Source organism: Rissa tridactyla, chromosome 13, assembly GCF_028500815.1.
Source record: "Rissa tridactyla isolate bRisTri1 chromosome 13, bRisTri1.patW.cur.20221130, whole genome shotgun sequence".
Classification (NCBI taxonomy): Eukaryota; Metazoa; Chordata; class Aves; order Charadriiformes; family Laridae; genus Rissa; species Rissa tridactyla.
The window spans coordinates 10,816,854-10,828,999 of NC_071478.1; the positions used below are offsets into that span (position 1 = coordinate 10,816,854).

Sequence of the window (12,146 nt, forward strand, 5' to 3'; positions counted from 1 at the left end):
CTTCTTGCTGGATCTTGAATTCTCATTCCTAGGAGAGAAGAAGAACATATCAGTGTTGTATTGTCAGGCTGAAGCTGGGGGGTGCTGTTAAGAGAAATTGCAAAAGTATCTACTTACCTAGCCCAGTGCCTCTCAGGTGAGGAAGGTGCCTATAATTTTGATTCTTTTGATCATCTTCAAAAAAAAAAAAAAAAAAAGAAAAAAGAAGGCTGCATCTCAGATTGCAAATGCTGGTGTCACCCAACTTGAACAATCAGTGTTGGCTGCTGCACTTGAAATTGCCTATGGCAAAGCAAATCATGTTTTATAGCAGATGACTTAAATCTACTGTGAGTCCCACCTATACTATACAAAAAGAGGGCAATATTCATTCAATAACCAGGTTAGGTTGCTTGAGTTTTTCTCTGGATATTTCTGTTGGTTTCTTAAACTATGACTTCCATAGACTGGACAATTTTGTACAGAATAAATAGTTCCTTTCAAAAAATCCCATTATAGACTACGGATTTTTCCCCCCAAATTCTACTTCTACTAAAATTTGCAGTCTTCTCTTGGACTTTACCTGCTGGCAAGGCAACACATCATTGCCTATTCTTTGGATCGGTCTTGCTTCCTTGTTTATAAGAAGCTGTCTGGCCTTCCTAATAGATTGCACCTGTGAGAGATTTGCCCAAGCAGCAAAATCACTCCCAGGGAAACAGTTTTTAACCACACTCCTTAATAATGATCTCTGGGATGTACTGCCTGGACTGTGGATTTTAGTTTGTTGCTGACTGACAAAATCTTTCCATGAAAAGGAGCCTTTAGTCTCATTATGAGGATCCTTCTTGCTGGGATTCATCTTGATGCTCATTTTCTTTATGCAGAGATTGCTAATTTGGAGAGGGAACTCAAGATAGCCAAGGAGAATACCAGGGGTCAAATCAAGGACAGGAGACAGGCCACTTGGTAGAGTAACTACAGATCCCTGTCTTTTGCTGCAGTATATGGATTTGTACACCATGCATTGCATTAAGAAATGAGACACAAAAGCCACAAACTGTATGTTGTGTTCACTTGTGGCAACCTAAGTGGGCTACAAAGTCCAAGCCCATTAGGAGGAAGCCTACGTTTGACATATGTTTGCTCTTAAACAGCTTCTCCTTGTAATTTTATCCATACACTCCAGCATTTGACTGTATGGCTCACTTTTTAAATTCAGTTTTGAAAGGTACTAACAGAAGATATCTTATTTCTATCAAAACAGTTATCCAGATTCTCTGGCAGGACATGGGACAAGTTCATTCCACGCATAAACTGACTACAGTAAAGTTTGAAGAGTTTATTTTGCAGCTTTAATAAGAGACTATTGATGGATTTTTGATGCTCTATCACATTTCTTCCACTGCCATGTAGCTGACATTACTTCAGACCTTTAAGCAAAAAAAAGTTTCAACTGCATTAATAAGTATGAACAAAGAAATTATTTTTGGTGTGCTTAGAGGACTGCTTACATGTCAACTAAATGTCTATAATTACTTCAACCTCTGATCAATTCAACCTCTGATAAATTTTTATCAGAGGTTGAACTTAATTAAGATTTCTGTTGACTATCCAAAGCCTTGGAGACTTCTTAACTTTGCACAATGTGTTTATTAGAGCTACTGACATAAATCAGTTTTCTTGAGCCTATAAGGAAATCCTTCTAGGATAGGTGTCAGAAGTGTTTGCCTCACAGTTCTGGAAGCTGAGGACTCCTGCTTTCCCCAGTGCAGGAAAATACAGATCTAAGTTCAAGTTTTTATACCTGCTGTGACAATGGATGTTTGTCCTTTCTATATAATTTTTCTTGCTAGAAGAGTGTTTGCGTGCATTCTTTTGTATCTGCTGAGATTAAGCTGCTCCCTACCTTAACAGGCAACAATACAAGCAAAATTCAAGCCAGTAGCTTAGATAGATGAGACTGCTTTGCTAACAGGATTTTTCAGGAGGATAATGAAGACATTTGTTTCAGTCTCCATCAGTTAAGAGCAAGTTAAAAGCTTGAAAGCTTCTCTGACTCTCAGCCACCGACAGCACACCCCAAACTATTAGGGGTGTATGGGCCTTTACAATATGATACCATAAGTGGAAAAGATAAGATCGTGTGGACACACACAAGCACCTTTCCATTTTCATAAACTGGACAGAATCTAGTTTGATTGACTCTTTAAAAACTGACTTAAGGAATTAGCTAAAAGACTAAGTTACATTATCTTCTGAAGTACAAAAATTAAATTACAGTTGTGACACAGACTGTGTCAAGTTTTGATTCTCCCTTTGTTTAAATTCTCTTGCCAAATTTTAGTTAAAACATAGTTTAGGTTGTACTAATCTTTTTTTCATAGCAGCAGAATACAAAAATAATAGTTCCCATAGTTCTTAAAATGATGTTAAGCTGGAGCTTAAAAACTTACTTTTAATGTACACCTTGTGACTGATCTTATATTTTGATTATGATCAGCAGTTATTTTTGTTGAAGTAACTGTTCATTTCCAAATTAAAGAGAAGGAAAAGGTTGCTACTAAACAAGCTGCTCTTCTCAGTAATCAAGTTTACCCCATCAAAACTAAAGAATGACTCCTGAATGAATGACCTCTTACACTGAGACTCCAGCAATAACCAGAGATAAACTGACCATTGTCACAACACACAAAGTGGCAAGTCTCAAGAGTTGCCAGATCTCAGTTTTGTAAAGTGCCTCTGCTGCCCCCATTTCCCATAAATAACTTATTTACCACTCCACAAACAGAGAATGGATGCACTGAGAATTCACTATCAAAAGACTTATCAAGTATGAAGGTAATAGGAATAAATCTACCTTGAAATGGTTGTGGGCTAGTTCCCACAGCTGAGATTTATGCTTTTGTGCTGAAAGACCTTGGCTCAAACCCACAAACTCTTCTGGGGTCACTGCATAAATGCTTTAAGTTTTCAAAGAGAAAGATAAGTAAAAGATTACGTTCAATGGTCTGTTCTCCTTCAAAAATAACAATAATAAAAATCTATGAACCATTCTCTCCTTCCTGAGCCAAAGCTTCCCAGAATCATTCCAAATTTCCCTCCCTCCAGCCTTATTCTAATAGAAATCCCTGGTAAAGTAAAATGAGGAAATTCAGTGCTTGTTTGTAAGAAGCATTCCCTCCCACACAGCAAGTGTTTTTCTGCCCTTGCAAAAATACTACTTTACTTCTCTAAATGGGGCACTGCATTAAATAGATATCCCTCTATCTGAATAGGCAGAGGCATGAATTCCTTGTTTCTGGGGAGGAGGGCAGCCTCCTAGTGTGATAACAGAGCCTGACACGGCAGGCGGAGAACGCCGTCTATTCACAACTAATGATTTCCCCAGGTATTTAGTGACAGAAGTGCTGGAGCTGTGCAGCTCCCTGCAAGGTAAGTGTGCAGGCCAATTCCCAGCTAAGTCTGTTCCATGCAAGCATACAGTTGATCTCCTGGGAAACCTTTTTTTGCTTTGGTTCTGATAGCATCTGAAACCCTTAATGGAATATTTGACCCAGCCTTAACATAATCAGGTAAATCAGGTGAAAACCTAGAAAATGGTTACCAGAAAATTATTAATTTCAGCCTTTTCTCTGGTAGAAAACTAGTCAGAAACAAAAATAAGTTTTAATAAGGCTGAAAATGTTAGGGAAAAACATCCCCAAAGGACGAGAGAGGAACTGGAGTCATGAAGGCGAACACATGGTAGAGAATCAGAAAATTCTCCATTGGGTTCCAACTCCTAAATTAACAGTATATTCTGACACACACTGGAGAGAGACAGCAGTGAGCCAATCTAATTGTTCCCTTTATGAGATGGAAACAATCTCTCACCCTTGCTCAACCTTTTACAATAATCACATGAGCAGTCACTCCAGTCCGTCACACAAGGAGTCAGGACACCCACCCAGCTACGTTGCACGTGGCAGGTTTTCCCCACCACTGGTCTCCCTCTGCCCAAAAGAGTCAGTCCATAACATTGCAACTCACTACCCAGCTCTTCCAGGGACTGCAGTGGATTTGTAAGGCACATACTGTCATACCTCCAAAACCACCTGCAGGACTCTGTGACTTGTGGGAAGTGGAGGGGAAAAGGTTACCTTTTGACAGTAGAAAAGAAATGCAAACTTTAATTGCCATATAGCTAGTGCCTAGCAGACGTGAGCAGTGAAGATAAGGAAAATACCTATAGCATTTCAAATTGGGTTTTAAAGAGAATTAAATCACAGGAAGTAGTGAACTGGCACTCTGGCTAAATGTACGTATCCAAAAACAGCTGAGAAGAGAAGCAGGGTAACTCATCTCAGCACAAGTTAGGTGACTTCTGCAATTCATAACTAATCTTTGGACAGCACTAACAGTGCCAAAACTCCACGTGGCCACTTTGAACTGGAAAAGAAGCCAAAAACAGAGGACAGCCGTCCAAAGGGAACACAGAAGCAGATTCCAGCAGCTTTGCTTACGGGCTCTATTCACACTGCTTGACTCTACACAATGCAGCCTGGCAGCACTTGCCTGACCAAATTAACAGCATGTCCCTAATGAGCCTGCCTGACAGTTCAGTATGTTGCCATTAACCAGGCAGTCAATGAGACTTCACAGTCCTCTCCCCACTGCCTGCCCAGATGACAGATTTGCCCCTCTTACTCACTGCCATTTCCTTAAGGACAGATTAGCGACCTGTCACAGAGGCTTGTGATTTTCTTTTTTTTTTAAATGGCATTTTCAGTTTTCAGATGAGCTACAGCCTTAAGCAAAGGGGCAAGGAAGGAGAAGAGCTCCCAAATCCTCCTAGATTTGCTAAAATTACTTCTGTCCAAAGAATTGTGCTTAATAAAAAGATGCAGAAGGGGAATACCACAGCATTGATCTTGACCCAGACACTGCTCATCTAGCAGCCATACAGGACTCCAGCAGCTATATACCATTGTGTCCTGATTCAGGGGTGGAACAACACTGTCGCTTGGTTTGCTATTTTTTGCAAGGACCTCCATACCTCCACCCACTCCAGTTCCCATCTTCAATGTCACACACTAAAAATAAGAACCATCTTACAAGCATTCCCAACAGAAAAGGAAGTGATTGGTAGTTTTGGGCCCTCTTGAACTTGGATTTTTTGATGGACACATGATTCAAGATGGGCTAGCACCACAATATTGACCTTCAAATTTGAACTGCAAAGAGGTTTGGATAGAGTTGCTCAGTATATATTTAATTACAAAGTTTAGTCTCTTGATATATGGTACAATGTAGGTTCAGAATTCTGTGGTCTGCTTCTATTCATCTCTTTCATTAGTGTGTGTTCAAGGGCTCTTACAGGCAAAAATTTCCATGAAAACAGAACAATCAGCCTAAATGACACTTCAAGATCAACTTTTCCAAGTCTCCCTAAATGTGTACAGTGCAAATGCAGCATGGGAAGCTTTCTTCCATAAATTAGAATTCAGCTGGGTTGATGTTTAAAGCAGTTCAGATACAGAGTGTAACCCTGAGGTTTTTACTAGGTTTCATCTGAAAGCTAGCTCTTCCACTGAAAGATGAAGTGTTACGATATTGCACTGCAAATTCAAAAGCAGGGCACAGGGTATAAGATAAGCATTCAAAGTGCCTGCAAGAACCAAACATAAAAGATACTGAGCACATTGCTGCTTTTGGAGATAGAATAAATATCATCGTCATCTTCCCTATGTTAGATTAAAATCTTCAATATTGGGTCAGCAACCACAAGACCTGTGAATACCGTAACAATACTTTACTCAGCCTCTAAACTTGGGTAAGCAATTGCCATAGTAAGGAGACCCTCAGCTATCCCAAACTGTAGCCCCTTTAATCTGGATTAGTTTAACTGCTTTCTAGCCTGTGGTTCTTTCATGATTTTTCAAGCACAGACAGGAGCAAGGCGCACACTTTCAAGTCGGGTGGAAATTGAAATAGCTCAGTGAAATACATAGTGATCCTTGATCATCAAAATCCTTCAAAATAGGACCTGCACATCTGCCTGAAACATAGGCTTCAATACTTCAAAGCAAAAGGTACCAAGTGGTCTTAGTTTTCCAAGAAACAAAGCTTGCTGATAACAATTGCTTTTCCAAACCATGACTGTCTTTCATTTTCAAATCCTTGTTTCATCTCACTAACAAAGCAAATGTTAGTTAAGGAGCCTGGAGAATGTCATGTACAGATAGTTAAGTAGTCTCATGGAGCTATTTTACATTTTAAAAAGGCAGTTATATTCTTACATGTCTAAATGTTATGACTTCCATTAAAAAAAAATAAAAATCACTCAACATTTTTATCTGTTAACACTATGAAAATAATTTTTAATTTTCACATTGGATTTTTTTTTTACTAATATCTTACTTTTGTGACCCTCTTGCACTGCTGGTTCTCCACAGGTAGGACTGCAAACCAAGGAAGTCCAGGCAGCAGTACACATTGATTTCAGCTGGTTTTGAAGTCTTGACTGCTTTTCTACCAAACAAAAAAGCACCCTTTTTTGCTTAAGCCAACTAAACAATAGTTTATTTTCACACAAGCTCAGATAGCTTACAAGAATGTTAACTTGAGTTTTATTTTTTTATTTTTAAAAGTTAATTTCTCATCCCTATTGTTTGGGGGGCAGGGGGGGAAGGGGCAAAAGAAACATCCAAAACAGATAATATTAGTAACAAAGATATCTGGATTCAGCTTTCTCTTAGATTGTCAAAAGTGTATGTGAAGCAGTAACCTAATCTCGCTCTTGCTGGTTTAACTACATTGCTTAGTATTGTCATCTTTATCTTGCAGAGCAAGATGATATGGGGGGAAACGCAGATTTCTATCCCACAGTCTGCCACCATAGACTTTAGACCAGAAAGAAGTCCTATGAGGGAGAGACAGACAAGACATATGACACACATGACACAACCTCATATGACACAACCCAACACCACGCAAAGTGAAACCTTACTTGAGAAATTCAGATCGAAAGAAGACTTGTTTAGCTCATCTGGTTTGTGTTCAGAGCAAAACTTGCTTTAATTCCTGTCCATTTTACTAATTATTCCAAAGTGACAGAATCACACAGAATCACAGAATGGTTCAGGCTGGAAGGGACCTTAAAGATGATCTCGTTCCGACCCCCTGCCCTGGGCAGGAACACCTCCCACTAGACCAGGCTGCTCAAAGCTTCATGCGGCCTGGCCTTGAACACTTCCAGGGATGGGGCATTGACAGCTTCCCTGGGCAACCTGTTCCAGTGCCTCACCACCCTTACAGCAAAGAATTTCTTCCTGATATCCAATCTAAATCTACCTTCTTTCAGTTTGAGGCTGTTAACCCGTGGCCTAACATTACACTCCCTGATAAAGAGTCCCTCCCCATCCTTCCTGTAGGCCCCCTTCAGGTACTGGAAGGCCACAAAGTGTACGTCTGCTCAGTGTGGCTAATCAGAGTGTGCAAAAAACAATACCCACTCCACATTAGAGCCACATTTAGAGGTCTGCTTTCTAGTTCATAAAGTTTAGTGTTTCTATGAATAAGCACAGTTAAGCCCTGGAGAATATCCAGGCTTCAGGATATAATTCCTACACAGAGCTTTTGAAGCAAGACTTTCAGCATCTTTCCTCCAGGAGACAAACTAATTCCAGTGACATAGCATCGTATTTTTTTTCCCTTTAACCTGAGACCTCTTAAAATGGAACATTGTTATTGAGCAGGAACCAGCTCTTCCTCTACGTATTTTGTATGTAATGTCCTGGAATCTATCCAAATCCAACATAAGAAAGGATCCAGAAATAAAACTAGGAAAACAGAATATGAGCAGCCCTAGGCAAAAATTAATAGCAGCTTATCCGTGTTCTTTAAAATCCATCCCATGTACCGCCAAACTGCTGGAAAACCTCTTCCTTCCCAAACCCCGACTTCTCCCTGTCCCATTACAGGTTTCCATTCAAGGCCAGTGACTCAACACCTCAACAGGGAAAACAGTCCAGGCTGAAATTTATACCCAACAGGATGGGATAATCTTAAGCTCATTGCAAGGAGGAAGGAAGGAAAACCCATTAGTAGTCAGAAAGGAAGCACATTTCAATAAGGCTCTTTTGTCTTTAGAAAAGGGAAAGCAAGCAGAGAAACATGTTCTCCCCGCTACATGGTTGTGCTTACATAGGCTTCTTACTTGGAAAATTTTTAATTTCTGCAAAAACTACCCAAAAGAAGAAAAATTTCTAAACTGCTTCAGAAAAGAAATCTCCTAAATAACAATAACACAGATCTGCTCTGGAAAAGATCTAAATATTTGCACCTTTCACGTAAACAGGAGTGGTCGACGACTGCAAGTGCCAGATAAACAATAGGTACCGATTAATTATTAAAGTGTAGAACTTGAGCAATGATTGAACATCAGACTGGCTCTGCCTGAGTGGTTGGGCAGAGACCTGGGACACTGCTTGGCTGCTGGACCCTCTTTTCTTTTCTATCTCAAGAAGAACATAAGAAACACCAGCCCATGGCACCCCAGAGGTTTCTCTGGCTGCCTCTGAGACCCCACCAAGTTACAAGACCTCTTCATCATGCCACTGCCCAGTTTGAAATGGAGAATTCAGTAGGGAGACAGAGCAATGAGGTGCTTCTGGAAGGATGTAAGGGTAAACTCACTAGGACAGGGCCCACAGCATACTTCAGAAATGTAAGACTTAGGAACATGATGAGTCTTTGATGCATTTTTCTTCTACTATAGCGAGCAGATTCTGGGAACCGGCAAGCATACAGCCCTGGGAGCTGGGAGTAACACCAGGCAGGTTCCTCTCCGAAATGGCATCTCCATGAGCAGCATGGGCTGTGAGACCATCCATCCACTGGCACCAAGCAGTGGCCCCGTGTGGAAGAGCAGCACTGTGCTGACGTCCCTGCTTGCAGCACATGCTGGGGTAGCTTTTCCAGAGAAGTTGCAGCACCTCCTGCAGCTGTGCCCGTCCATCTGTTTCCTGCTTTTGATGAAAACTCAGCAGCTTGGTAGACTGGATTTGAGCCTTAACAAGGATTTTTATTCCCCCCCCCCCCCCCAACACTCTGCATTGGAAATTAGATGCTTAAGCACAGATATCTCTCAAGATCACAGAAGACAAAGTATTATGGGTTATCATATTAGCTCTCTTCCATCTGACAATTCCAAGAATAGGAGAATTAGGTACCTATCACTGCCTGTCCCCACTGAACAAAAGCCACAGTACCTTTATGCTTTCATTCACAAGTTTAAGCCAAGAAGAACAAATCCTAAGCACCCCTGACTTGGGCAATCCTACACCACTCAATGGTGGCTGGCACCAGCTCAGGACCAGAGCACCTTTGCGTGCACTGCAAATACAGCTTGGCCACCGTTCATGCCACCACACATAATGTGCTCTTCAGAAAAGGGCCAAACAATAGAAGATTTGTGAGATAATGTAGTGGAGCAGAGGCACACACTGAACAAAACCTTTTCAGAGGCAGACTGAAGCCTGCCCACACATTACCAGCTACTGGCCCCCACAACAAGCATGAACTGAGGCTCGATTGTGTAACGCAGATCAGAGGCTTTCACCAGAAGTCTGGCATACTCAAAGCTCTCTAAGTTTCCAGCAGTAGGGCTGTTAGTGGGAAGCACAGTTCATATGACCCCCCACACTCTCCTCAGGAACAATGATCTTCAGGAAGAAAAGCAACAGCCTAAGAATGCAACAGAGAGTGGGGATCAGCACTCCCGCGATAGCTAAACAGCTCCTAATAACATCTGGTACCCCTTTGCTTTTCTGGAGGAGGCTTCTCCTCTGCATATTTCAACTCTCCACTTTACCTGAATAGTTTTTGGCTACAGGAGGTGTTGTTAACTTATTTAGCCTTATTACAGTAATTATTTCCATTAGACTCCAAATCTCCTTCCTCCCAAAACATGCTATTGCTTGAGCTCAGACAAGCAAATTCTCCTCCCAGACCTGCTCCAAGTAGCTGGCTGTGGCATGGGACTGCTACCCAGGACCTGCTGATGATGAAGGAGCCACACATTCGTCTGAGCAGATTATCCCAGCCTATCCCTCCCAACCTGGTAACCAGGATGGCTTCTCCATGGAGACATCTGGGGCTGGATCTCCTGGCTCCTCTGCACAAGAAGCCAAATGCTGGCAGACTGAGCCCTGGCACCAGCCATACTGCCAGGGCACTCTGCAACATGCTCCATGATCCTTGCTTGACACTGTTCAAAAAAAGACACCCACTGCTGATTTAAGAGCACTCTAGACTGCAGTCATAGGAAGCAGGGAGAATATTTTGGCCAAGCATCTCATCTGGCTTGTTCCAACACTCCTCTTCAGGCAACTGCTGAAGAGGAGTCTGGCTACAGTCAAAGACACAATATAGGGCTAGATGGACCCACTACAGGTGAAGTAATAGTTGCAAGCAAGACACTGGAAGAGGAAGTACAAATCAACACAGACTAAATTTTTTAGGTCTTATTCTGTGAATAATTCGTCCTGCAGAACTTTGGCAACAAGGGTGAAGGCTGAGCATGCCGCAGCTTTCCCATCTGCATGCCTGACAGAACTGCTCAGCTGCAAAGCAATTATCAACAAAAGCCTCATGAGGCTACGGTTTCTCTCTGGTCATTCAGTATTAAATATTCTGTTCAGAAGTAAAACTATTTTCAAGTTAAAGCAGGGTTTTTAATTGAAAATTATTTTTAAACCTAATGCTTTTTGGCTTGAAGCCATAAGTAGACAAAGTTCATTTATATTTATAGATCAGATTACCTCCTCACCATTCACACATTCATCTGTTTAAAAGGTGCACTTTTCATTTATACCTTCTTAGGAAAAGAAAAAAAAAACAACAAACCAAACCAACAAAACAAACACCAAACCTTTTAATTTCTCTCAAGTCTTTCAACGACTATAAGTGAAATTAACATCATCCACTTGCATATGACTTAATTTCATTGCTATGTGGCATATAAGCCTCCATTCTGTAATCACATTAACTTAGATGACAGCAGGAAGTAAGGAATTAAACAGAAACCTGAAGAAATAGGACTAAGCCTGGTATGGGTTTGGGCCATCTTGATTCTGAATGTGTTGGAAACTGAGCTCACGCCTGCAGCCGCTACTGGCCAACCTGTGTCTGTGTGCATGCTTCCCATGCTTCCCCAGCTCCCCTTCTGCCATGGGTTAAGACCACATCACAGGCTGTAAAATCCAAACTATGAAACAAGGAACAGGCCAACATACTCCTTTATGACAAATAGTTGCTTTTAACAAACATTAGCTTGGATGCAGCTACATAGGTGAATTTTAAGTTTGTTTTTTTGTTAAGTAAAAGCTTGTCATCTGGATACAACAGCTCAGAAATAGATATACAACACAAAAAATGTTTGGATAGTTCTCTATTCAGGTGTACTTACGAACAAGAACAGGCTATCAGTATCTCTTCACACAATCCTTCCCCTTTGCAGTTATCTCAAAATAGTTGTTGAAACTGCTGCTATAATAAGTAAGAGGGAGCCATGTCTGAAATGGAAATATTGATTTTCAAAACCATTCATGCTTTGTCCCAGATTTTGGAAGTGGCAGTATAAATGCTGGCCCAAATGTCCCCCTGCTGCCTCCGTTTCAGCCCTGGAGTGTAAGCCCTGGTACACCCTCGCGGAATGGCTGTGTGCTGAGTACACAAGAAAAAGTTCTCTGCTAAAGCTTTTAGAGCTACTGTTGTTCCCCCTCACCCAGTCAGATTAAAAAATAGTTACACTGATACAAAGAAAAATATTTACCTAATGCTGTAATGTTCTCAACAATGATTGTTCTGGAAACACAATTAACAACAATGCATTGATCACTGCAAGCAAATTACTATTTTCCAAAGACAGCCTTGGAAACCACACCTGCAGCTCTCAGCACACCTGCCAGCGGGTTGCAGATGCTTGGTCACCTCCTCAACAGAGCAAACAAACCAGCAGCCACGTCTATGCCTGCAAGTGATTTCATTTGCAAAGTTACAGATGTGCCTACTCAAAAGCATGCTATAAAGGCAGCCTCCTCAGAACATTAAGCCCCTTTGCACCTTCTAAATAATTCCAGCTGCCTGTACAGCAGGGATGTTATTTGTTATCCCATCCTTAG

General features: G+C 41.3%; 1 protein-coding gene across 7 annotated transcripts in view; it reads right to left on the reverse strand.

Moving 5' to 3' along the window:
- The window catches only part of ZDHHC8 (zinc finger DHHC-type palmitoyltransferase 8), a 122,818-nt gene that overhangs the window by 61,979 nt on the left and 48,693 nt on the right, over positions 1 to 12,146 (reverse strand). The window contains exons 2-3 of one of the 7 annotated variants that reach the window (XM_054219372.1): positions 118 to 174; positions 1 to 28 (exon numbers count right to left, since the gene is read on the reverse strand). The exons of 3 other annotated variants lie outside the window; for them this stretch is intronic. The gene's annotated coding sequence lies outside the window, so the exon portion shown is untranslated. 3 more of the 7 variants (XM_054219374.1, XM_054219373.1, XM_054219371.1) reach the window with 3 other exon arrangements.